The following is a 26635-nucleotide window of genomic DNA, read 5'->3' as shown; positions in this document are numbered from 1 at the left end:
ATGCAGGAGGTATATAAAATTTATCATTGGCAAGCTCTGTCGGATGAAGCTCTTGTCGTATGCCCATATCTTTCAAATCAAGACGCGCTTTCAAGTTGTCTTTAGTCTTTCCATCAAGATTTAACAATGTTCCAATCAAGTTATCACAAACATTCTTTTCTATGTGCATGACATCAAGATTATGTCGAAGAAGATTATACTCCCAATAAGGTAAATCAAAAAAAATACTCCTTTTTTTCCATAACTGTTTATGTGTAGAAGCAACCAATGTGTCATCATCATTTTCCTGTCCATATGCATTGTCATCATTCTCAAAAAAGTTAGCATCCTCTAAAATCTCTGATATTAACCCTTCATTTAATGAGCTACCAACATCCTCCCTTCCCCTCTTCTTTAAACATTTGGAGACCTTACCAGGTATGTAATTTGTGCCATGCATTTGTCTAAGAACTTCGGTACCAGTTGGTGGAATAGGGGCAGAACGCAACTCTGTGGTACTATCAAACAGATCATTCTGAAATCGAAATGGATGGTTTGGTTCTAACCATCGACGATGGCCCATATAATAAATGCAGAAGAAAAGAAATCTTCGTAAAATTCTTACAACCCGGATACAGTTCTTGATCACAATCTTTCACCAAGTTATCATAATGAGCTGTGTCATCAGCACGTATAGATTCCTCAACATGCATGGACTGATCAATAACTGCACGCTCATCTTCTCCTACAATTCTGATATTATGTCCAAGAGCATCTCTAAGTAGGCCCCTTATATCATCTTCTTCTACAGAATTTTGTTCCGTGTCACTACATCCCAAATTGAAGGTATCTTCTAGATCGGAGGGTTGGTTACATGAAGGTATGAACTCTCCATGGAGTACCCATTCAGTATAACCCTTTAGAAAACCATTCCATACCAAATGTTCTTCAACAATTTTTGGATCAAGAGCAGAACCGTTTACACATTTTTGACATGGACATAAAATTTTTCCGTTCATATTAGATTTCTCAAAAGCAAACTTAATGAAATTCTGAACTCCATCCAAATATTCAGCACTAGATCTTAACTTATTTATCCAACTTTTGTCCATTCTATTAGAATACCGATTGAACTGCAGTTTTTAAAAAAAAGATAAACAAAATTAAGTAAAATGCAAAGTAATTAATGTAATTAATGTTCATGTGCTGCACCCTACCCATCGTGCGGATTTATTTCCCACAATGGGGTCCACTTGTAATTAAAGGTCCACATGTAATTAAGGCACGAAACCAAATGCAACAGAAGAAGTATATTATGCAGCTGAATGGAATGAGAATGAGAAAGAGAAAGGTTACCACTCAGCAAGCTTAAAGTTTGCAGATAACAGTGTCGGTGAAAGGGGTGAAAGAGAGGGCTCTTCACCTACAATCCCTGTGGATGTACCAACACAAGCATGAACACATGAAATTTATTTAAGAATGTCAACAACAACCAGTTCGAGAAACATCAACTCACATACTGTTTGATTTCTTATCCTTGCAAGTTGTTGATATGTTTAAATGTCCGAATATGTTGTCTGGAATGAAGGTAATGCTTCTCAGAAGAGCATGTATTTTCGTATTTCATGATGCTCTATTTGAGATGCCAATGTCGTAGCTCTTAAAAAAAACTCATAGCTAGGAAAAACTCGTAGCTCTATTTGTCATAGCTCTATTATCTTCAACCACACGACTGTCGATTAGAATAACAATGACCATGCAGAGAGATACAAAAAGGCAAGCAGGTTAATTGAAGCAGAAACGGCCTTTCCTTGAGATTCGTGAAAGCCTATGTTGCCGATCTAGTAGACATCACATGACGCATCCTTCCAGTAAAATTAAACAAAGCCGAAGATTCCTTTGAAAGCTGCAAAATTTTATAGAAAAGGATCCAAGTTCATGGACAATTCAACGACACGAGGGGATTGTTTTTCCCAAAGTGCAGGGCTAAATGATGCTCGTAGGTAGAAACTTCGGTCACATAAAACAAATAACAATGCCGACAGTATATGATATTTTGGATCTGTCGATGTGGTTGTGGTGGTTTCGCCTCTGCAACCTAGATTATTAAAACACATTGCTTCCCATCCGAAAAGCATAGATGAGAGAGCTTGTTCTCTCATGTCTCCCGATATCTTTTCATATAGAAAAGAAGCATTAGCACATACAGTTTATTAGCTCTTCCCTTCAGGCTTCAGCAGAAGCTATGCCAGAATTTAAAGAATTATGCATCTCTTTGACTGTAATTACCTAGCATAAAACACAAGGCAGTACTAGAAATTTAGGATATTTTTTAATAGCTGAAGGGGCGCATCAGTTTGGAATCTTGGCATGGTTGCTAGGAAATTTCCAGAGGAACCTGCAACATAGAAGGGTCGCTTGTATTTTGCTCAAGCCAAAAAAAAAGGGGTCAGTTGTTCAAATGAGAGGAACAGTATCAATGGCTTCCGATATCTACCTGAGGACGTGGACTGGTTACAGGATTCAAGTGTCATCAGAAACTCAGTAATTGATGGTTTTACCCACAATTATAGAAAACTACAGACGGTAAATCTTAGTAATCCAACAGCAGCATTCTCCATTGAACATCAATTTCCTCGCTGCTAAGTCATTGATACTGCAGGCAAGACTACAGGCAATTGTCCACCATATATCGAAGTATGTTAAAATCTCAAGGCCAAATCAGTCATCTTGTGTTAAATCTTCGCCTTCCAAGAAAGTCCTTACCTAATATCCTTCTGTCATTTCAGTGGACCGCAGGATTTCTCTACTCTTCTCGAGAAAGTCTAGAGAGCTTATCAAAACCCGGGCCGGCTCGGGCCAGACTCTACAGTAGAAAAATTTATCCTTTTCAATCTTATATGAGTCCATTACTGGAAGCCATTTTGAGCAAAGGTATCCACAAAGTAATAAACCTCAGGATGAACATCAATGTCTCTTTTTTTCCAAGCACATGTTGAATCAACATAAAGGCCATCATTATCACTTACAACAAATTCCTTGTATAAAAAACTATCTCCAATTATCTCATATAGGCAACAAGTCTTCACCTAAACCTTCTATTGTTCGTAACAAAAAGAATTTCGTTAGTTGTCATATGAACAATTAAATCAACATTCTAATAAAGATTGAACAAGAAATTCTTTTACTATTCTTACTTTTCCCATTGCTTGATGGGTGACCAAACTAGACAAAACAGGAACACATAAAGTCATGCAATAGTCTGTACATTGCATCAAATTGGAAATGCACATATTTCAGAATTTAACTAGTTTCCCTTTTGTATATTGCTTGAGTTAACGATAGAACTGTTCTGTTGTCATATTCTGGTGATCAAAGTGATAAACCACACATAAACCTATAACATTATACGGACATATTACATGCATTTATAAATATTAAATCATCTTAATTATTATGATTATCTTATAGGTGTATACCCTTCAGTGCAATCTAGATTGGCAGGGTCTGCCAAACATATCCATGTAACAATAAGATATTACTGTCTAAATTGACTATATCATAGACTAAGAAGGTTCTTGGAGCCAGCAACAGTAGAAGAAAAAGCATTATACAGGAGTGACGCCAAACAAATTTTAAGGTACATAGAGTGTGGAGTGATTGATTAAAACCCCATTTGATTTTGATGAGCTCAAAGCATTTGAGTATATCTTTTAATTACTAATGAATTCAATTGAGTGTTTCAGTGAAAATCCTGTCTAAGTGTCCCAAGACTTGGTTCATAATTGTTGGATAAGTTAAGGAGTCTGTTTGAACCAATGTCTGAGACTCGAGTCGACTCCCGAGTATCACGAGTCGACTCCAAGCGTATCAAGTTCACTGGCACGAGCTCGAGTCGACTCCAGATGAGTACGAGTCGACTCCGACTGAGAACAGACAGAAGAACAGAAAGGATCAACTCAGAACCTGTCAACGAGTCGACTCCTGAAGTGAGCGAGTCGACTCCAATGTTTACCAAGTCGACTCCAGGGAAGTAAGAGTCGACTCCAAGCAGTCACAGGCAGAAAAGTCAGAGAGCAGTTTTCGGGTCTGAGATTCGAGTCGACTCCAGTGAAACGCGAGTCGACTCCGATGGTTGACAGGTCGACTCCAAAGAAAGCAAGAGTCGACTCTCAGCGGTACACAAAGAAAGTCAGAGACCATTTTATGGACTCTGAGATTCGAGTCGACTCCCGCAATACGCGAGTCGACTCCAAGACACCGCGACCCCAAGACAGACAGAAAACCAAGTTACTGCCTCTGAGATTCGAGTCGACTCCCAGACAGCTCGAGTCGACTCCAAGACAGCTTCACGTCAAAAGGCAGAAGACCATCTTTCGGAAACTGAGAGCCGAGTCGACTCCAAGGAAGTTCGAGTCGACTCCAAGACTGGACAAGCCAAAAGACAGAGGATCGGGAGTTCGGGCTCTGAGATTCGAGTCGACTCCCAGGACAGTCGAGTCGACTCGAGTGGACAAAATTCAAAATTGGATCCACGGACTTCAGTGGATGAGCCGACTCCAAAATTGCCAAGTCAGCTCCAGAAGTTGACGAGTCGACTCCAGGTCAAGACGAGTCGACTCCCAGTCGTGAAGGCAACTTTAATTCAAATTTGGAACAGTTGCCGAGTCGACTCCGGAAAAGCTTGAGTCGACTCCCGCTACAGCCGAGTCGACTCCTGATCGCGCGAGTCGACTCCAACCCACCAACGGTCATATTGTCAGGCTGCGCAGAGTGTTCAGAACGGGCAGAAAAAGCACTCTAACGGCTAGTTTCCGTGGGGGTTGGCTTAAATAGCCACAGAGGACTGTAGCAAGGGAGAGAACAACTATTTCACTCCAACTAATCAAGCATTCAAGCTCCGCAACGTGCTCTTCAACGAAAAAGAGGAAGATCTGCATTTACTGCTTCCAACTACATCTTCCCAGCAATTAAAGCCTCCTTCTCCTGCATTCAAGTCGACTACTCTTTCAAGAGGAGACCAGAAGTTTAAGAAGCCATTCCTCATCTCCAATCTAAAAGCGTTTGAGGCTTCTTAACTTCATTTATTGTTCATATTGTTTTCATCTGCTTTTTGAGAAGCTCATTTTCTGTTTTCTTTTTACAACTTGTATTTACTTGGTTCAATCGGGGATTGAATCAAGGGGATTGAGGTTGGTTGGTGAGCCGAGTTAAAACCAACGTGTGTAAGGGTTCGATTGTGATCCCGGGAAAACAATCGGGGGTGGTTCTAGTCGGTGAGCCTGGGAAAACCGACCGAGTTCGTTGTGAGCTCGTAAAACAACAAGTTTGGTTGTGAGCTTGGAAAACAACCGGCTGTAATCCAAGGGGATTATAGTGAATTCCCAAGTGAGACTTGGGGAGTGGACGTAGGAGCAAGGGTTAGCTCCGAACCACTATAAAACTTGTGTTTGTGATTGATTGTCTCTCCTTCTTCTCATTTCATATTACTCACAGCACATAGTAATTAATTAAATAACTTGCAATAGTTTTTAATTAATCATCCATAACATTTTAAATTATCTAAATTATTTTAAAACCCAATTCACCCCCCCTCTTGGGTTGTCTATCTGGGCAACAAGTGGTATCAGAGCCTAAACTCTTCCACCCAAGAGTAAAAAATCGAAATGACAATCCCATTTGGATCTTCCCACATTGAGGGTCAGTCCACCCAAAGACCCCCATTCTTTAATGGGTCTGACTACTCATATTGGAAGGCTAGGATGAGAATATTCATCCAAGCCCAAGACTATGAGATGTGGACTATTGTAGTAAATGGGCCATACATCCCATCCATATATGTAGATGGTGTCAAGGTACCCAAACTAGAAACGGATTGGGATGAACATGACATGAGGAAGGCACAACTAAACTCTAAAGCTATGAATATGTTTTATTGTGCCTTAGATAGAAATGAATTCAATAGGGTCTCTACTTGCAACTCTGCAAAAGAGATTTGGGATAGACTTGAAGTGACCCATGAGGGCACAAATCAAGTTAAAGAATCCAAAATAAATATACTGGTTCATAAGTATGAACTATTTAGAATGGATTCTAATGAGACAATCACTAGCATGTTCACTAGGTTTACAGACATTGTCAATGGCCTAAAAGCCTTGGCAAGAGCTATACTAACAGTGATCTTGTCAGGAAAATCCTTCGGTGTCTACCTAGGTCGTGGGAAGCTAAAGTGACGGCAATCCAAGAAGCCAAGGACTTGAACAAGTTACCACTAGAGGAGCTTCTTGGATCCCTAATGACGCACGAGCTAACCATGAAGCAACACAACGAGGAAGAGTCCTCCCATAAGAAAAAGGTAATAGCTCTAAAATCTACTTCATCTAACAAGGACTTATCTTGCAGTAGCAGCAGTGACGAAGAAGAGGATGAGGAAGATGATTGTGAGGCTCTTCTTGTGCGCAAGTTCAAGAGATTCATCAACCACAAGAAGTCCTATCATCAAAGGAGAGGCCCCTCAAATTTCTACCGCAAGGACAAAGGTAAGAAAAGGGAAAACGAGGGGATTGGGTGTTACGAGTGCAAGAAGCCGGGTCACATAAGAGCTGAATGCCCTTTACTGAAAAAGGGGAGCAAGTACAAAAAGAAGGCTCTTGTCACGACTCTATCCGACTCCGACTCATCATCCTCTTCATCGGATGAGGAACAAGAGGAAAAGGCCAATCTCTGCTTCATGGCCAATGAAAGTGAGGTAACATCCGAATCACCTTTAGATTTTACTTTTGATGAGCTTTATGATGCTTTTAATGAATTAATGATAGAATATAAGGCAATAAATCTGAAGAATAAAGAACTAAAAATAGCTAATCAATCATACATACTTAAGTACGATAAATTAGTTAAGGATAAGGACTTAATCACCAAAGAAAATATGGAACTTAAGACAAGCAATAAACTTTTAACTCAAAAGACTAATACCTTAACTAAAGGAAAATGAAAGGCTAAATAAAGAAATATTAGAACCCAAAAACCATAAACAAATCCTAAACAAGGATCTCACAAAAGAACTTAATGATCTAAAAGCAGAAAATTAAACACTAACTAAAGAACTTAACAAATACAAACCCTTAGTTGAAAAATTTACCTATAGTTCTGAAAAGTTAAACATGATACTTAATAGTCAACGAGCCGTATTTAATAAAGCGGGGTTAGGATATAAACCAAGAAATAAACAAAAACTTCTTAGTAACTTCTTTGTTAAAGCTGGGGAAACTAAAACTAAGAAAATAACCTGCTTTTGTTGTGGAACTATCGGACATAAGGTAAATGTATGTGACTATAGGAAAAGTAAAACAAAAAGGAAAATAAAAAGGGTATGGGTTCCAAAAGGAACCAACTTGACTAACCATGAAGGACCCAAAAAACTTGGGTACCTAAGATGACATGATTTGCTTGTGTAGGAGTGTCTTGCAGCCAAGGTCAACAAAAACTGCTGGTATTTGGATAGTGGCTGCTCAAGGCACATGACGGGTGATAAAGATCAATTCTTCACCCTCGAAGCTAAGAAGGGAGGTGCTGTGACTTTTGGAGACAACAACCAAGGTCACATCATTGGTATTGGTAAAGTTCAAATCACCCCTTCTACTTTTATAGATAATGTTAGATATGTTGATGGTCTTAAGCATAACTTGTTAAGCATTAGTCAATTATGTGATAAAGGATATGATGTTATGTTTAAACCATCACTATGCATTATAACAAATCCTAATGATAATAGTTTAGTTTTTAAAGGGATTAGGCGTGGAAATGTATATGTTGTAGACCTAGAAGATCTTGCAAAACATAACCAATGTTTAGTTGTTAATGAAACTAAAGAAAATGATGCTAGTTGGTTATGGCACCGTAAGTTAGGTCATGCAAGCATGGACACAATAACTAAACTAGTTAAAAGAGACTCCGTGATAGGTTTGCCAAAATTAAAATTTGAAAAGAACAAAATATGTGAAGCATGTCAATTTGGCAAATAATCTAGGAACTCATTTAAATCCATAAAATGTGTCTCTACTTCTAGACCTCTAGAATTATTACACATGGATCTATTCGGTCCAACTAGAACAACAAGTCTAGGTGGAAATAAATATGGTCTAGTCATTGTAGATGATTATTCTAGGTACACATGGGTCATGTTCCTAGCACATAAGGATCAAGCATTTTCTGTCTTTAAGAAATTCCATAAAGAAGTAACCAATGCTAGAGATAACTCAGTAATAGCTATTAGAAGTGACCATGGTACCGAATTCGAAAATCAGTCATTTGAGGAGTTTTGTAGTAAAAAGGGGATAACCCATAATTTTTCAGCACCTAGGACACCACAACAAAATGGAGTTGTGGAAAGGAAAAATAGAACACTAGAAGAAATGGCTAGAACTATGTTATGTGAAAGTAACCTCCCTAAGTACTTTTGGGGAGAAGCCATTAATACTTCTTGCCATATATTAAATAGAGTTTTGTTAAGACCCATTATAAAGAAAACACCTTATGAACTTTGGAAAAACAGAAAACCAAAAGTTAATTACTTTCATGTTTTTGGATGTAGGTGTTTTGTTCATAATAATGGGAAAGATAATCTAGGTAAATTTGACTCTAAATCGGATGAAGGAATATTCTTAGGTTATTCTACAACTAGTAAAGCCTATAGAGTCTTTAATAAAAGAACCTTAGTTATAGAAGAATCTATACATGTTGTTTTTGATGACTCTAGTGACATCTCGTCTAGTAAGAAGATTAATTTTGATGATGATGTTGAAATACTTGAAGAAAAGATAGATGAGATGGGATTTCAAGATAATAATCAAAAGTTGATTGAAGGAGAATCATCAAGCCAAGAGGGTATTGTGGATCATGGGCTAACTAAAGCTTGGAGGTATGCTCATGGGCATCCTAAGGAACTAATTCTAGATGATCCATCTCAACCCGTTAGGACTAGAGCATCCCTTAGGAATTTGAATAACCATCTAGCTTTTGTTTCACACTTTGAGCCCAAACATATAGAAGAAGCCGAAAATGATGTAAATTGGATAAATGCAATGCAAGAAGAACTAAACCAATTTACTAGAAACAAAGTATGGAATCTAGTAGAGAGACCTTCTGAATATCCAATTATAGGTACTAAATGGATATATAAAAATAAGCTAGATGAAAATGGAATTGTTATAAGGAATAAGGCTAGACTAATAGCAAAGGGTTATAATCAAGAAGAAGGCATAGATTTTGATGAAACCTTTGCTCCCGTAGCTAGACTTGAGGCTATTAGATTATTATTAGCATATGCATGCTCTAAAGACTTCAAACTATATCAAATGGATGTAAAAAGTGCTTTTTTAAATGGGTATATTAATGAGGAGGTATATGTAGAACAACCTCCTGGTTTTGAAAATCATCAATATCCCAATCATGCATATAAACTAAACAAAGCACTTTATGGTTTAAAACAAGCACCTAGAGCATGGTATGAGAGGCTTAGCAAATTCCTATTAGAACATGAATTCTCTAGGGGAAATGTAGATACAACATTATTTCTGAAAAAGCAAAATAAGGATATGTTATTAGTACAGATTTATGTTGATGATATCATTTTCGGTGCTACTAACAATCGCCTCTGCGAAGAGTTTGCTGATTTGATGCAGAGTGAGTTTGAGATGAGCATGATGGGAGAGCTGAACTACTTCCTCGGGCTTCAAATCAAACAGTCTGAAGGAGGCACCTTCAACAATCAAGCTAAATATATCAAGGAGATGCTCAAGAAGTTTGATATGGAGGGAAACAAATCAATCAGCACCCCCATGAGCTCATCATGCAAATTAGACCAAGATGAATCAGGTAAATATGTAGATCAAAAACTTTATAGAGGTATGATAGGATCTTTACTGTATCTTACTGCAAGTAGACCTGATATTATGTTTAGTGTGTGCATGTGTGCTAGATATCAGGCTAATCCTAAAGAAACACACCTAGCTGCAGTTAAGAGAATTTTTAAATACTTAATAGGAACTAAGAACATAGGGCTATGGTACTCTAAAGAATCTAGCCTAAACTTAATAGGATACACAGATTCAGACTTCGCTGGATGTAAGCTTGATAGAAAAAGTACCAGCGGGTCGTGTCAATTTCTAGGAGAAAACCTTATCTCATGGTTTAGCAAGAAACAAAACTCGGTTGCATTATCCACTGCAGAAGCTGAATATGTTGCAGCCGGGAGTTGTTGTGCTCAAATCTTATGGATTAAACAACAGTTAGAAGATTATGGCATTAAACAAGATAAAATTCCCATTAATTGTGATAATACAAGTGCCATAAATCTAACTAAAAATCCAATTCAACATTCAAGAACTAAACACATTGAGATAAGACATCACTTCATAAGAGATCATGTATTGAATGATGATGTGACACTCCAATTTGTTTGTACTGATAATCAATTAGTAGATATTTTTACAAAACTCCTAAGTGAAGAGAGGTTTAGTGTGCTTAGGAGGGGATTAGGAGTGATTGATCCATCCTAGTGGTAGTTTCCACTAGATTCATTGATTTTGATGATTACAATATGGTTAAAATAGAGTTCCTTTTCAATGATCATCAAATCAGATCTTAATTAGGTGATTTTCCCTCATTTGGCACGATTATAGCATGATTTTTAGGTGCGTGCCAAGGTTAGAGACGACTCGAGTAAGTTACAGAGCCGGCTCCTAAGGGGGAGTCGACTCGCGCATTGGCGGGAGTCGACTCGCAAAGATGGCAGCAGAGGGGGAGTCGACTCGCATTTTGTCGGGAGTCGACTCGAGGCCTACAGGCGCATAAGGAGAGTCGACTCGCGCATATTCTGGAGTCGACTCGAGGTCGAGTCGACTCGCGACTCAGTGGAGTCGACTCGCAGTCGGGATCCGACTTTTTAACCCTAGATTTGTCGTTTCGAAAACACTTTTCTCTCAAGCCGCCACTGTTCAAAAAGCCCTAGAGCCGACTCCTAGGTCGTCCCCGATCGTCTCCAACCCTTTTTCCGTCGATTTTTCACCGGTTCTTAGGGTTTTCGTCCGTTCCTAGGTCGTCTCCGGTCCGTCCCAAGCTTCCTCCGTCGACCCTTCTCCGTCCTTTAGGTTCTTCATTCCATTTTAGGTCAAAATGCCACGTAAGACCGTGGTTAGGAAGAGGTCCCGTCCCGAGGCCGGTCCCGAGCGGCGCTCCAAGGCGCGGCACGATCCCGCGAGGCAACCACCTCCGGCTCGTTCCCCGCCTAGGGCGGTTCCCGCGAGGCCATTGGCCGGGAAGGTCGTCTCCACCGGGAGGTATGTCGATTTCGACTTCCTCTCCCGGGAAGGTTTCACCATAAGTGAAAGACTTAGGGTCCAGGGCTTAGAGTTCTTCCTTACATTGGACCTCCCCACATATCCAGGGCTCGTTAGAGAGTTTTACGGTACCGTCCATCGGGGAGATGGGGGTATCGAGGGCACAGTAGCCGGTGTCCCTGTGTTTGTCACGGAGGATCTTATTGGCCACATCCTCCACCTTCCACTAGTAGGGGTGGCTCCCACACATCCCGAGGACAGAGTTGAGGCCCTTACGGCCGTTCTCGGGCATCCATCCCAGTCACCCGTAGACGAGGTATCCGCCAGCTCACTACCGATTGAGATGCGGATCCTCTTGAGTATACTGTCTAGGTCCATCTTCCCTAAGACAGGGAGATTTGATTTTGTAAATGAGAGGGACCTAGCTCTTATGTTCTATATGCTTCACGACACCCCAATCAACTTCCCTAAACTCATATATCGATACATGTGTGAGCCCCTAGATAGACCTAGGCTCACCCTCCCATATGGCATGATATTCACCCTTCTGTTTAGGGAGTACGAGGTTCTCATTCCTGAGGGGGAGCCCTTTCGCGCTTTGCGATGGACTGATCGCACGCGTGCGGGGACCCTACACAGGATGGGGTTTCGGAAGAGAGAGGGGGTATGGGTTAGGAAGTCTACCCTCACCGCTCAGACCACCAGACCTTCACCCAGTCCTGAGCCCGATTCAGACTACCCAGACCTTCCAGACCATCCAGACCTTCCATCCACTCCTCCTGCTCCTACCACCTCCGCCGGACCTTCCTCCTCGGCACCACCCTCTATGGCGGTCCGGATTGATCCTGAGCAGCTCCGGGAGCTGCGACAGGAGATAGTCAGAGAGGTGAGGGATGAGCTGCTTCGGGAGCTCCGAGGTGCGGTGCCTGCTCCCACTCCTGCACCCGTATCTTCTCAGTTGGTCCCTTCCTTGACAGCCGTGACTGACATGACGGCTCATGTACGGGAAGAGATCTACAATGTCCGGAGTTTGGTCCAGGCCCAGTTCCAGAGCATGAGTGAGGTCACGAGCACCACTCGACAGATGCGAGAGGACATAGGTCGTGACATGCACACCACCACCGAGGGGGCCGAGCGCTTGTCGAATGTACTCATCGACAAGCTGGACGCACTTCAGACGTCAGTGACTGGGCTTCAGACGTCGGTGACTGAGCTCTCCACTACACATAGCAGAGCCACTACGTCTATTATCACGCAGCTCGGACATGTTACAGATGCAGTCACCCTCCTCATGGAGCAGAGCCGATTGAGAGGAGGAGCACCATCCTCGAGAGGAGGAGCCACATCCTCGAGAGGAGGAGCCACCTCATCGAGAGGGGGAGATACATCCTCGAGGGGGGATCTTCATCCTCGAGGAGACCATAGATGTTCTTTTTGTTTTGTTTTGTATTGTTTTGCTTTACTTATTGTATGCTCAAATGTATTCACATTCATATCAATACAATGAGTAGACGTCTTATCTTCATTTCTGTGCCATTTGATGATTGGTTGTGCCATTTGTGCCATTGATTGTGTGTGATTACCTCCTTTTTGATATGATGACAAAAAGGGGGAGAAATATGTATAAAATATGTAAAAGGGGAGAAACATGGATAAAATATGTAAAAGAAATTAATAAAAAGATAAACTCTTAAAAACACACACAAATTTGTTCTAAGTGGATTCGGTACCTCGAGGCTCATTATCTCTCTTTTGGGGCTCCTAATGGAGTAATCTCCAGAATCTATTCAAGGAATATTCGGAGATTAGCTGAATCTTACTCATGAACAAATTGACAGATTTTTTCCTCTAAAAACCAAAAAATTCAGTTCAAAAACTTCAAAGCATTAAAAGGAAATTCAGAGAATCAAAACATAGTTGAATGCATATGTTGAGGGGGAGAATCTGAATTTTAATCAAACTAAATCATTAATGACATATAAGCCAAACAATTGATTGCATAATATGAAGGCTTATATAATTCCAAATGAAAGGGGGAGCTTTAACTCCGAAATTTAATGTTTCACTCCTTTCAAGCTTGGATAAATTGAATTACCAGACATTTGAATTCATTTATGGATTTTATTTCATTATTTATTGAGCAATTCATTTTACATATACTCAATGTTTTGTCATCATCAAAAAGGGGGAGATTGTGGAGTGATTGATTAAAACCCCATTTGATTTTGATGAGCTCAAAGCATTTGAGTATATCTTTTAATTACTAATGAATTCAATTGAGTGTTTCAGTGAAAATCCTGTCTAAGTGTCCCAAGACTTGGTTCATAATTGTTGGATAAGTTAAGGAGTCTGTTTGAACCAATGTCTGAGACTCGAGTCGACTCCCGAGTATCACGAGTCGACTCCAAGCGTATCAAGTTCACTGGCACGAGCTCGAGTCGACTCCAGATGAGTACGAGTCGACTCCGACTGAGAACAGACAGAAGAACAGAAAGGATCAACTCAGAACCTGTCAACGAGTCGACTCCTAAAGTGAGCGAGTCGACTCCAATGTTCACCAAGTCGACTCCAGGGAAGTAAGAGTCGACTCCAAGCAGTCACAGGCAGAAAAGTCAGAGAGCAGTTTTCGGGTCTGAGATTCGAGTCGACTCCGATGGTTGACAGGTCGACTCCAAAGAAAGCAAGAGTCGACTTTCAGCGGTACACAAAGAAAGTCAGAGACCATTTTATGGACTCTGAGATTCGAGTCGACTCCCGCAATACGCGAGTCGACTCCAAGACACCGCGACCCCAAGACAGACAGAAAACCAAGTTACTGCCTCTGAGATTCGAGTCGACTCCCAGACAGCTCGAGTCGACTCCAAGACAGCTTCACGTCAAAAGGCAGAAGACCATCTTTCGGAAACTGAGAGCCGAGTCGACTCCAAGGAAGTTCGAGTCGACTCCAAGACTGGACGAGCCAAAAGACAGAGGATCGGGAGTTCGGGCTCTGAGATTCGAGTCGACTCCCAGGACAGTCGAGTCGACTCGAGTGGACAAAATTCAAAATTGGATCCACGGACTTCAGTGGATGAGCCGACTCCAAAATTGCCAAGTCAGCTCCAGAAGTTGACGAGTCGACTCCAGGTCAAGACGAGTCGACTCCCAGTCGTGAAGGCAACTTTAATTCAAATTTGGAACAGTTGCCGAGTCGACTCCGGAAAAGCTTGAGTCGACTCCCGCTACAGCCGAGTCGACTCCTGATCGCGCGAGTCGACTCCAACCCACCAACGGTCATATTGTCAGGCTGCGCAGAGTGTTCAGAACGGGCAGAAAAAGCACTCTAACGGCTAGTTTCCATGGGGGTTGGCTTAAATAGCCACAGAGGACTGTAGCAAGGGAGAGAACAACTATTTCACTCCAACTAATCAAGCATTCAAGCTCCGCAACGTGCTCTTCAACGAAAAAGAGGAAGATCTGCATTTACTGCTTCCAACTACATCTTCCCAGCAATTAAAGCCTCCTTCTCCTGCATTCAAGTCGACTACTCTTTCAAGAGGAGACCAGAAGTTTAAGAAGCCATTCCTCATCTCCAATCTAAAAGCGTTTGAGGCTTCTTAACTTCATTTATTGTTCATATTGTTTTCATCTGCTTTTTGAGAAGCTCATTTTCTGTTTTCTTTTTACAACTTGTATTTACTTGGTTCAATCGGGGATTGAATCAAGGGGATTGAGGTTGGTTGGTGAGCCAAGTTAAAACCAACGTGTGTAAGGATTCGATTGTGATCCCGGAAAAACAATCGGGGGTGGTTCTAGTCGGTGAGCCTGGGAAAACCGACCGAGTTCATTGTGAGCTCGTAAAACAACAAGTTTGGTTGTGAGCTTGGAAAACAACCGGCTGTAATCCAAGGGGATTATAGTGAATTCCCAAGTGAGACTTGGGGAGTGGACGTAGGAGCAAGGGTTAGCTCCGAACCACTATAAAACTTGTGTTTGTGATTGATTGTCTCTCCTTCTTCTCATTTCATATTACTCACAGCACATAGTAATTAATTAAATAACTTGCAATAGTTTTTAATTAATCATCCATAACGTTTTAAATTATCTAAATTATTTTAAAACCCAATTCACCCCCCCTCTCGGGTTGTCTATCTGGGCAACATAGAGCAACTCAAAGCTGTCAATATGTTTCATCCATGATACAAAATAGACTTAAATGATATCTTCACATTAATGCAAGTCATAACAAGGGACAAAAGCTCATGCTGAAATTGCCAATTAATAAGCTAGCAATCATTTTTGTCCTACATAGTTCGCTCTTGACCAAAACAATACATAAATGCAAACATTCATACCTAAAATAGTCTGTGCAAATAATATGAACACTTAAATAAGTCCATGTATACATGTACATGCGCACATATGTTACAAATATTATACATCTCACTGAACATATGCATGAATCTATGCATGTGCATATGCATTTACATAAACTATTAATACATGCATATCAATGAATATACATCATATGCATGAATATATACACACATATAAGTATCTATGTATGAACAATGTAAGTATGTATATATATTTATATGTATACACTGTATCATATACACATTTTTTTTTAAGAAATTTGAATTAATGGAGGCTCTAAATTTCTGAAAGTGCATTTTAATAACATATTTTAAGTCAGGCATAATTCCACAAGATTAACTAAATATGAGAATTACTTCTTCAAAATGCACCAAATTATGTAGCCCAGAAATTTGAGTATGCAAAAATTACTGCAAAAATCTATTAGTAACCCAGAAGTGCTGAAAAGAGTCTAGACAGTAGGCACGATCTTGTCGATCCTAATCCATCTTCTCCGCAGAGAAAAAATTTAGTAGGTGGCTTATCGTTTACAGCACATATTGATGTCTCTAATATCAAATGTTGCTCATCTCCATTACAAAGGAGGCACTAACCTAGTTTGAGCTGCTCCGATCCCCTTAAAACATATTTTTGCCATAGTTGGTGTGATTCTCGAGGACGAAGCTCGATCAAGGCTTATACAAAAGAAGAGGAGAAGAAGCGTGTTGAGGAAGGAGGAGAAGGAGGAGAACAAGCGAGACGGAGGGAGAGAATGGAGTAGGAGAAACTACCTCGGGCGGAGCGCGCGTTGGGGTCGGTCGGTCGACGCCGGAGAGGAGGTAGGCCTTCTGGAACGTGGCCGTTGGCGTCAAGGAAGTCCGATTCGTGGCTTTCAGCCGCCGGAGAGGAGGGAGATGGGGGCAGCGCCGGAGACGAAGGCAAGGGCAGCGCCGGAGAGAAAAATAAGGGGTATCGGGAGTAGCTAGGGCAAGAATGCGGGCTTGGGGTCGGGCGCTGCGTTTTAAGGGGGCCTTGGCGACGCTTATAAGCGTCGTTTTAGCCTCAAGTCTACGACGACGCGTTTAAGCGTCGTCCAATGCTTCAAATTTCCCACGCTCACACAGAGCGTCGGGAAAGGTTGGCGCGGGAGCAGGAAATGCCGACGCTTTCCCTTAGCGTCGGCATTTAAGCGTCGGCTTTTCACACTTTTACTGTAGTGAATGAAAGTTCATAAATATGAATATGCATCATATAAAATTTTTGTCATTATCCCATGCTTTGAAATCCGTACTTGTCATAATTCATGCTTTGAAATCCGTACTTATCATAATTCATGCTTTGAAATCCGTACTTATCATAATTTATGCTTTGAAATCCGTACTTGTCATAATTCATGCTTTGAAATTCGTGCTCTCAGATAATAGTGCAGCTATGGTCACTATTATTACCCGTGACAGGGCCATAATCTTTACCAACTATTATTCCCCGTTGGCAGGGTCTAAGCCAAGCAATTATAACCCGCTGGCGAGGGCCGTATGCCGAGCTACTATAACCCGTTGGCGAGGGCCATAATCTTTACCAACAATTATTTCCCGTTGGCAGGGTCTACACCAAGCTACTGTAACCCGCTGGCGAGGGCCGTATGCGGAGCTATTATAACCCGCTAGCGAGGGCCATCTGCCGAGCTATTATAACCCGCTGGCGAGGGCCATACATAGCAATCTGAGAGTACATAAATCATTATTCTTTTTCTTTCATAAATCATAATTATCATAAATAGGTTGGAAAATGATAAATGGCATCATATAATTTAAAATGCATAAACATGCCTCAAATATCATTTTTTATGCAGTCTAACATAATCATAATTTCATAACTCATACAATATTAAATATTCATGAAGGATGCTCTTTAATCAAATTCATGAATCATATGCAATCATATACTTGATCCTAATTTTGAGAAAATATAGCATATCAAATACAATTTCATAATTTCGTACTTACAATTAAACAGTAAATTGGAAATCAATAAGATGGTACCAGGGTTACTTACCGCAATTTGCTTTCCAATTTCTTACGTCTGGGTGACAAATCCTTGATCACCTAAATTAATCACATAAGGGTCATATTAATCCCTATTTATTTCATAATTTTCTAATTTATCATAATATGAATTTACTTGCTTGGATCTCAAGTCCAATTTACCTAATTTAAAGCCCTTGGGCTCGATTTAGAACCAAATTGGATTCACGTATGTCAATTGGGCTTTTAATTATAGGATTAGGCTTGAGTCAGGATCAGCCTGAGGCCAATTTGGTCTCAAATTAGTTGAATTGGACTTGAATTGGGCCTGATTCATATTCAATTGGGTCGGTTGGAACTAACCCAGCTTAATTGGGTTCGGACTCAAATCAATTTCGGCTTAAATTTGGTTCGGATTTGACCCAATTTACAGTTTGAGCTCGCCCAGACTTAGCCTAGTTTAATTGGGTTCGGGTTTAGTCAAATTTGGCTTAAACCCACTTCATTTTATTGGGCTTAACTGGTTTCGGATCCGAACCCAGATCCGACTCGTTAGGCCAGATCTAGGGTCTTTTCTTTTTCTTTTTCTTTTTCTTTCTTCTTTTTTTTTTTTTTCTTTTCTTTTTCTTTTCTCCCATGTTCTTTTCCTTCTCTTCTTCTTCTTTTTTTTTTTTTTTGCCTTCCCGAAACTTCTTCTCCTTCTCTGTTCTTTCTTTTTCTTCTCCTCCTCTTCTCTTCTCCCTTATTCTTCTTCTCTTCTTTTCATCTCCTTCCCGAAGCTTTCCCTTCCCCATCTTCTCCCGCAATCAAGGGAGGGCGATGGAGTTCTCGGGAGGGGCCGACCTCAAGGCCGGCGGCACTGCAGTCAAAGATCCACCGCTAAGTGGCTTTTCCCTCCTACTCCTTCTTCTTCCCTTCTTTTCTTCCTTTTGTTCTTCTCTTCTCCTTTTCCCTCTCTTTTCCCTTCCCTTCTTCTCCCATGATTAGAGCAAGGGACAACCCCTTATCGGGGCTCGGGAGAGGGCTGACCTGAGGCCGGGGCGCTGGCTGCGCCTACGGCGGCCGCGGGCCGACCTCCCCCTCTTCATCTCTCTTTCTTTATTTTTATTATTTATTTATTATTATTATTATTTTCTCATAGCTTGACTAGATCTAAGCTTAACAGGGCGTAATTTATGAAGGGAGAGAGAGGTTAAGGGTCTACCTAGCTCCGAGGAGGAGCCGAGAAGCCTCTTCTGGTAGTTCGGTTGCTCCTCCGGCTGCTCGAGACCTCCTACTCCAATGGCGTCGCTCCCGGTCCAGTTCCTTTGCACCGAAGGAGGAGAGAGCGATGGAGTCCCTATGTAAGTGATCTGTGGGCTTTTTATAGCCCTCTTCGAGAAGAAGGAAGAAATGGAAACGTGGTGGTGATCGTGGCTCGCTCACCGCCGCAATGCTGGTGGCGGTTGTGCGAGATCCGCGGCGTCTCCACTCTCATAACGCCTCCGTTACCCCGAGGAAGAATACTAGTGTATCGTGATCGAGATCCCCTGTCTCGGTCTCATTTCGACCATGGGCTAAAGCCGGTGGGGCTTGCCGGCTTCGGCCCAATCTACCCAAAATCCAATCAGTCCATTTTGGGCGGGATATTATAATATTATGCTTTGACAAAGAAAATCCCACTGATAAATACTCCTTTAAATCTCTTCTGTATAGTTCATTATGTAGCTATGAAATGTTACATGTGCAATGTGCCGTCAAATGCTTTCATTTCAGTCCTTTATGTTTCCGAATGCTCTGTGATCAAAAGCAAGGTTAGAAGATTGTTTTCTCTCATTGGTAGAAGTTTATATTCCCAATCTGTCCTAATGAGCAATGTTTCTTAAAAAGTTCCTTTGTTGGATGTTGGCAAATCCAGTGTTCCGTTTTCAATGCTTACACTTTGGACAATAGGATAATTCGCTGCAATTATTTTTCCCTTGGGTTTGGAAACGAAATGTTTTGCCATACAAACCTGAACCTTAATTATTGTAGCCCATTAGATCTTTGATTGTAATGGTTATCTCATTTTTGTCTACCCTAAACCACATCTGTAATCAATATTTTTTAATGAATTCTCTAATATCCTTATTTTTTTGTGCGATAGCATACTCACTGTTAAACTCCATTTTCTTTTTTGTGACTTAGTGATGCTCATATGCTGATTCTGACCCTCTAATTGCCACTGCATTTGATCCACACAAATAATGTCCATATCACCACATAACATTCTAAAGGCACGCTTCCACTTCATCCACCACGCTCTTATTCTCTCAGGTTTTTCTTCTTTAGCCTCTCCAAGAAAGTAAAGTTTGGTGCTGATGCATCATATTTTTTATTGTCAAGTTCTAACAATTTTGAAATCTCATCCTCAATAGTTTTTACCTTCTTTTTACTTGCATCTAGATATACTTTTCTCTCCTTAATTAGCATCCAAAAGTAGCATATGCCCTGGCATCCTTTCAATTTTATCACATGCCCGTTGTCTTGCGGCTGCTATTTTTAAGTTTTCCATACATGACTTTGGTGATCTTAAACTACTCCCAAAACAGAATTTTGACCCTGGAGCATGTTATTTGTGTCTAAGAAGATTAATTCATGAGATAAAGAGTGTTGTTTTCTGATTCTTGAGAATCGGCCTAATTGGGCCTGTTCCAGATTGAAGTCAGCAATGCCCACCGGCTTCAATAGAAAAATTCAAAAAAAAAAAGGATTCAAATAGAGGAGGACGTGTTCCTCTCCCCGATCCTAACTATTGGATAAGGCCACAACAACCATGGCCGGTGACAACTTTGCCGGGTTGGTGCGAACAGTCGAAGGGCCGCTGCAATCAGCAAATAGCTAGCCCAATCCGAGCTTATCTTCTGTCCCCAAAACCCTCTATAAATACCTTGATTCTCCTTCATTCGATCCACCACCAAGCTCTCTCCTCTTTCCTCTTTTTTCTCCGGTGGCCGACTGATCCTTGAGGATCTCCAAATTGATGTGCACCACTTTGGCTACTACGAGTAGGGTTGGATAGGGACCATGAGCAAGATCCATGACATCGGAGAGGCGAATCACAAACCAAACTTTTAGAGGCCATAACTTGGTCATACGATATCCGATTAAGATGATCCCCTTTTTTTTTAAATCGGTTAGTTTTTGGAGATCTACGACATGACGCCTTGCCCTTTAGGAGGCGACTCCCCCTAGTATTCAAGCTCAAATTTTATCTTTTGGGGCTTGAAATGGGCCGGTCAAATCGAAAGTTTCTTTTTTGGATAAAAATTTGACCGGATGTAGCTCTCTATTCACGAAGAATCATGTAAAGTAATAGAAGACAGAGTTGTTGTAGAAGTCGAGATCTACCTCCTTAAAATTTTTAGCTTTTACTAGAAGATTTCTACTAGTAATGTTTATTTTAGAAAAGAGAGTCCTATTAGGTTTAGGAAGAAGAATCCGACCCAAATTATGTTGTAACAAACCTCGCATTATAAATAGAGGCTATGTAGCTCATTTTTTTAATCATTAATAAAAGAAAAGTAGACTTAAAGCCCTACTTTTAAAATTTTTTTATCTTCTAGTTATCTTCTAAGAGATTAGAGTTGAGCAGGTTGAAGAAACTATTTCTACTTTCCGATCGGATCACCGGCATGCCACCCCAGTCGAGCGCCACCATCCGAAACCACCTTTTTCTTTTCTTTAAACCCCATTCCCCTATTTTCACAGGCCGAGCATTGTCGCTTGTGCTTCACCAGCTATCGCCATTGTTGGTCTATGTTCATCATTGCCTCCGCTCGCCAGTGAGCTCCCTTCCTTCCTTCTCCTCCTTTCCTTCGTAAACTGAGCTTTTAACTTTAAATTGTAATCGAGACCCTATTCATTCGGCCATGTTCTCATACCCCAGTCGTTCCGGCTGCTACCGTGATCTTGGCTGTCGCTGAGCCTGCCTTCCCCACTGGATCTACTATGCTTCGCCACCCAATCATTGGAACCCCCCTCCCCCCTAGTCCCTCCTTTCTCTTTTCCTTTTTCCCTCTTTTCCTCTTCTTTCTTCGTTTTCTTCTTCTTTTAAAGTCTTCCCTTTCTGCCCATTTTTTCCTTCTTCATGATTTACCACAAAAAAAAGAAGAGGAGGGCACCCATTTTTTGATTAGGTCCACAGTCTGCCTAGATTTTGACCTCCCCCTTTGATGGTTGACTCGGACTACATAGACCGGACCCTTGATCGAGCTCTGACCTCGACCTAGATCTAGTTTCTCTCTCTTCTATCTTTTCTCTCTTTTAATTTAAAGCTAACAATATTAATCATTTTGACCTCATCCTAAGTAGATCAAATCCAAAATTCACCCTGATCAAAATGATTAATACTGTTAAAGTTCAATTAAGAGAGAGAAACTCGGTCTAGGTCAAGGTTAGAGCCCGATCAAGGGTCCAGCCTATGTGGTCCAGGTCAACCATCAAGGAGGGAGGTATAAATATAGGCAGATTGTGGACCTAATTAGAAAATGGACGCCTTCCTCTTCTTTTTTTTGGTAAATAATGAATAAGAAAAATATGGGAAGAAGGGGAATAATTTAAAAGAAGAAGAAGGAAACGAAGAAGGAAGATGAAGAGAGGGAAGAAGGAAAAGAGAGGAGGAACTGAGGGGTGGGTGCCAGGGATTCACCGGCCAAGCATGGTGGAGCTAGTGGTACAGGCGGCCTCGATGACCGCAGTGACGACTAGGATCATGGCAACAGCTGAAACAACTGGGAACTCAGAATAAGGCTGAATGAATAGGGTCTCGATTAAAATCTGAAGTTAGAAGCTCAGTTGAGGAAGGAAAGGAGGAGGAAGGAAGGGAGCTCACCGGCGAGCGGCGACGATGATGAACCTCGGTCAATGGTGGTGATTTCCAGCAAAACATGAGCGGCATCGCTCGGTCTGTAAAAAGAAGGGAATGGGGTTTAAAGATGAGGAAGAGGTGGTTTCAGACAACGACACTCGACTGGGGTGGCATGCTAACCACTGGAGAAGAATGAGGAAGGAGGAGAGAGCTTGGTGGTGGATCAAGTGGAGAAGAATCGAAGTATTTATAGTGGTTTTGGGGAGAAGAGATAAGCTCGAATCGAGCCAGCCATTCACCAGTTGCAGCAGCCCCAAATGGTCGCCGGCCATTCACACCGACCAGGCAAAGTTGTCACCGACGATGGTTGCTATGGCTTTATCCCATAGCCAGGAGATCGAGTAGAGGAACATGTCCTCCTCAATTCTGATCCCATTTTTTTTTTTTGAATTTTTTCAATTGAAGTCGGTGAGCATTGCCGACTTCAATCTGAGATGGGCCCAATTGGGCCAATTCTCACAGATTCTTAGCATAAAAATTAGATATAAACTTTTGTAGCTAATAAATTAAATATTGTCCAATTATTTCATAAGTGTAACAATCCAGAACCGCATAAAAAAAGACTAGCCATAAAATATTATTTGAATTCTTGGGCCATGCGTAAGTTTCTAAGATTTATTCAATATATAGCCAATGTAAGACTAAACGCACGTTCACATGAATCCTCAAATACTCTCTTTGTTTAAATGTTGACATTCTCGCCATGCTAAGAGTCCAAATTCATTCAAATTCAATCACAAACAGTATGATCACCCTGGGATTAGGCCAAATAGGCTCATGCTCCATTATTCCTTAGTCCACATAGGTCATGGAACGAGTTCGCTCTGATATTATTTGTAATAACCTAGGACTTTACCTTAAAAGGATAGCTGAAAGATATTATTTGAATTACTTGGCTCTGTAAAACTATTCAAGATCTACTTATATAAGACTAAACATATACATACTAGGTCCTGAATCCATGAAGAACTAGAGCATGTGATTTAATTTAAAATTCATCGGAACCAATATGCAGACGTTGAGCTACGTTTTTCTATAGCAGCCCCACGTTCCTAAGATCCTGTCGTCGTGCAGCTGAGTGGACAAATTATCACGCGTGCTACCATTAGCCATGGCATAAAGAAATACCCACCTTCCCACCAAAGGAAAAAGAAATATATAAAAAAGTTTAATCAGTCGCAATTGCTTCCTACTGGGAGCATGCTCTCAAACAATGCTTGCGTCTATTGCTAATTGTCTTTTATTGCATGCTTGCTGGTTAGTAGTTGAGATGCAGTTTGTCAATTTGTCAGTTTTTGAACTGTTCCTGGCTTAATTTTTTAGTCTGAAATCTGGTGACTTCAAACTGGAAATTTTGTTGTATTCTTCTATTATGTTTCTGGGTAGGAGATTCCTGTCCCTTCCTTACTGATATGTTTTTCTACTCTAATATTTCTTTTCCCGTATTGTTTATATAAAATAATCCGCTGAACAATCCAATCCGTTCTGCCCAATTGTGATGTTGTGACATGCTTTTCTATCATGCAGGCAAAAATGCACAGTGGATTGTGACCCCGTTTATATTGGATGACATTGTAATTCAGCAGCCTCAAACAGATACAGACCTGATCTTTTTGTCTCTCTTAAAAGGTCTGAGTGCTAGTGCACTTGTAAATATAGAATAGATGCATGAACCCTTTTTTTGCTTGGAAATAGGGTGCTTTTTTTTGCTAAGAAAATTACCCACCATGACATGGTTAAGAACATATGTTTTGTTAGCTATTACTATTTTTTTCTTTGGTAGAATGTTAGCTATTAATTGGAGAGAGAGAAAGACTACTAATATATCAACATGGAAAAGGTATATATATATGCCGATGATATACGAGGTATACGTGGCTTTTGAAGATCTATTTGTTGCCATAACTGAAATAACTGGTCAGTAAGATTTCCAAGGGCGAACCTGAACCATTAGGACAAAGCTTGCTGTTTTTTGTTGTGGAAAATTAATGGTCTGGTTGTAAGTTGAGTTAGAACTCCTACCATAAATGGGACTGTTGTGGAAAATTAATGGTCTGGTTGTAAGTTGAGTTAGAACTCCTACCATAAATGGGACACCATATGTGGTGGGAGAAACCAATAATTGAAGGCGATTCAAATGAAGCAAATTTCTAATGATTGGTCTTGATTATAATAAACTGGGTGGGGTTTCGGCCGCAATGAAGCCCTCAATTAGATTACTGATATACAGATGATCTCCCATTTGCAGAAAGTTGTCGCATCTTTGACAAGTTGGGTTTTTTATCTATTTGCATGCTTAAAGCCAGTAATCTTAGGGATAGGGATATTACCCAATTGGTCACTTGTCGGACGTTCCCAAGTGGCCTGTGGCCACATCCAATGTTTCAAAAGCCAGATGAATATCAGTTCGTATTTTTCTAGCTGATTTTTTGTGTAAAAAAAATGCTAAAGAAGTTGACTGACGCCATGGCCTCGTCCATGTACCGCTCTAATCTGCAACTGGCATATCACTCTTACAAACTAAGCAATGATCTAATGGGTTATTCCTATTTATGCTCTTTATCTATACAGAGCTATGTTCATAGTCCCACAACGCCTAATGAAGGAATGTCGCATGGATGTACAAGCCTGGATTGGTCCTCCATCAAGTAGTCTAAACTATTTGGACTGTGAGATAGTATTACAGTCACAACCTTATCAATCACGTAGGTCCCCCTAGAGGTACTAGGATTGTATAGGACTCGAGCCATCAGTGGATGCCCTCTCGAGTAGAAGCAAATCCATGACAAGAGCGTCACTAGGTTGGTTGGTTGTCATAGTTCTTCATTAGTTAATAAGGAGATGCTATATGGGTTTATAAGCTTCGATTGGTCATTCATTCGATAGTTTAAGCTTTCTGAGCAGTGGGCCCATGACATATAGCTGAGATCACACGATCATGGTTCTTTCTTTAATTGCCAGGTTGGTCTAAGCCATGACAGTCACTATATGGTTCAGTGTGGGTCTAGTGGTCGGCACAAATAAACACTGGGTTGGCTTTTTAGTTTGTATCTTGCTATTGGTTCCCTATCATCTATTCATGCCTCTCAACTAGAGTTTTGTCTGGTACGCATATTGTGGTTCTGTCGTTCTGATTGCATTGGCCAGAACAGGTTTGAGAAGGCCGCAAAAGCCTTTGGCATCTTCTGTAAGACGGGATGTGGGAGTATCCATGTCATTCTCCGGTTGTTAATATTACTTTGGTAGCAGAGCCAACTACACGCAGTAGCGTTGAATGGAGCAGGAATCATTTTGTCAAGGTCACCATTTTATGTTATTTCAGTGTACATTGATTACTTCTTCCCCTTGCTGCAAAGGCTAAATAGGTCACCGAATGAAATATTTTGCTTCTGTTTAAGTCCCATTTCATGGTTTATATTGTGAACCATAAATGAAACAATATAGAATAATTCAATGCAAGAAAATTTGAAGGTGGTAATTTCATTTCATTCAAGAAAATTTGATATAACCTGAAGGTGATATTTGACATGCAGATAGTGGAATGTAGGAACAAGAACTGAATATGATTGAAGTGTAAACTTCACTCTGGGATCGGAAATTTGTCTGCTTTGTTTGGTCAAGCAGATTATGATGGCAAGTTAATTCAGCCAAATATATATATATATATATATATACACATATATGTGTATATATACATATATGTGTATATATAGGTAGACACACACACACACACACACACACACACACACACACACACACACATATATATATATCTTGATTAAACATGCATTAAAATTTGGATCAAAACTTCAATATACCAAATTCTTAGTCAATCATGTACTTAATAATAATCAAGTTGACTTGAATCTTAATTTACGGCTAGTTTGTTTTCCATATATAAATTGATCCTAATCTAGTCATCACAGTAAGTTTGATCATATGATCAAAGAAAGGTGAGAACAAAAATCTCCAAGTGGGAGACTTTGTAGTTCTTAAGCATTTACTAAGAATGTAATGAGTTTTGGGCTGACTACATCCTTATCATTTCGAAGGCCCAGGTGTGTTCTAAA

The 26635-nt window shown here is 40.7% G+C and overlaps 2 long non-coding RNA genes across 2 annotated transcripts; one reads left to right on the top strand and one right to left on the bottom strand.

The window, feature by feature from the left end:
- Positions 1-1496: 1496 nt before the first annotated feature.
- On the bottom strand, positions 1497-19578 carry LOC120105942. Its single transcript, XR_005508188.1, has 3 exons — positions 18882-19578; positions 17709-17758; positions 1497-1556 (listed from the first exon to the last, which is right to left on the bottom strand). It is a non-coding gene; the product is annotated as an uncharacterized LOC120105942 (long non-coding RNA).
- LOC120105943 lies at positions 18372-19431 on the top strand. Its single transcript, XR_005508189.1, has 2 exons — positions 18372-18560; positions 18843-19431. It is a non-coding gene; the product is annotated as an uncharacterized LOC120105943 (long non-coding RNA).
- Positions 19579-26635: the final 7057 nt, after the last annotated feature.

The sequence above is a fragment of the Phoenix dactylifera genome, unplaced genomic scaffold, assembly GCF_009389715.1.
Source record: "Phoenix dactylifera cultivar Barhee BC4 unplaced genomic scaffold, palm_55x_up_171113_PBpolish2nd_filt_p 000403F, whole genome shotgun sequence".
NCBI classification, from domain to species: Eukaryota; Viridiplantae; Streptophyta; class Magnoliopsida; order Arecales; family Arecaceae; genus Phoenix; species Phoenix dactylifera.
This window is presented reverse-complemented; position numbering and strand designations above follow the sequence as displayed.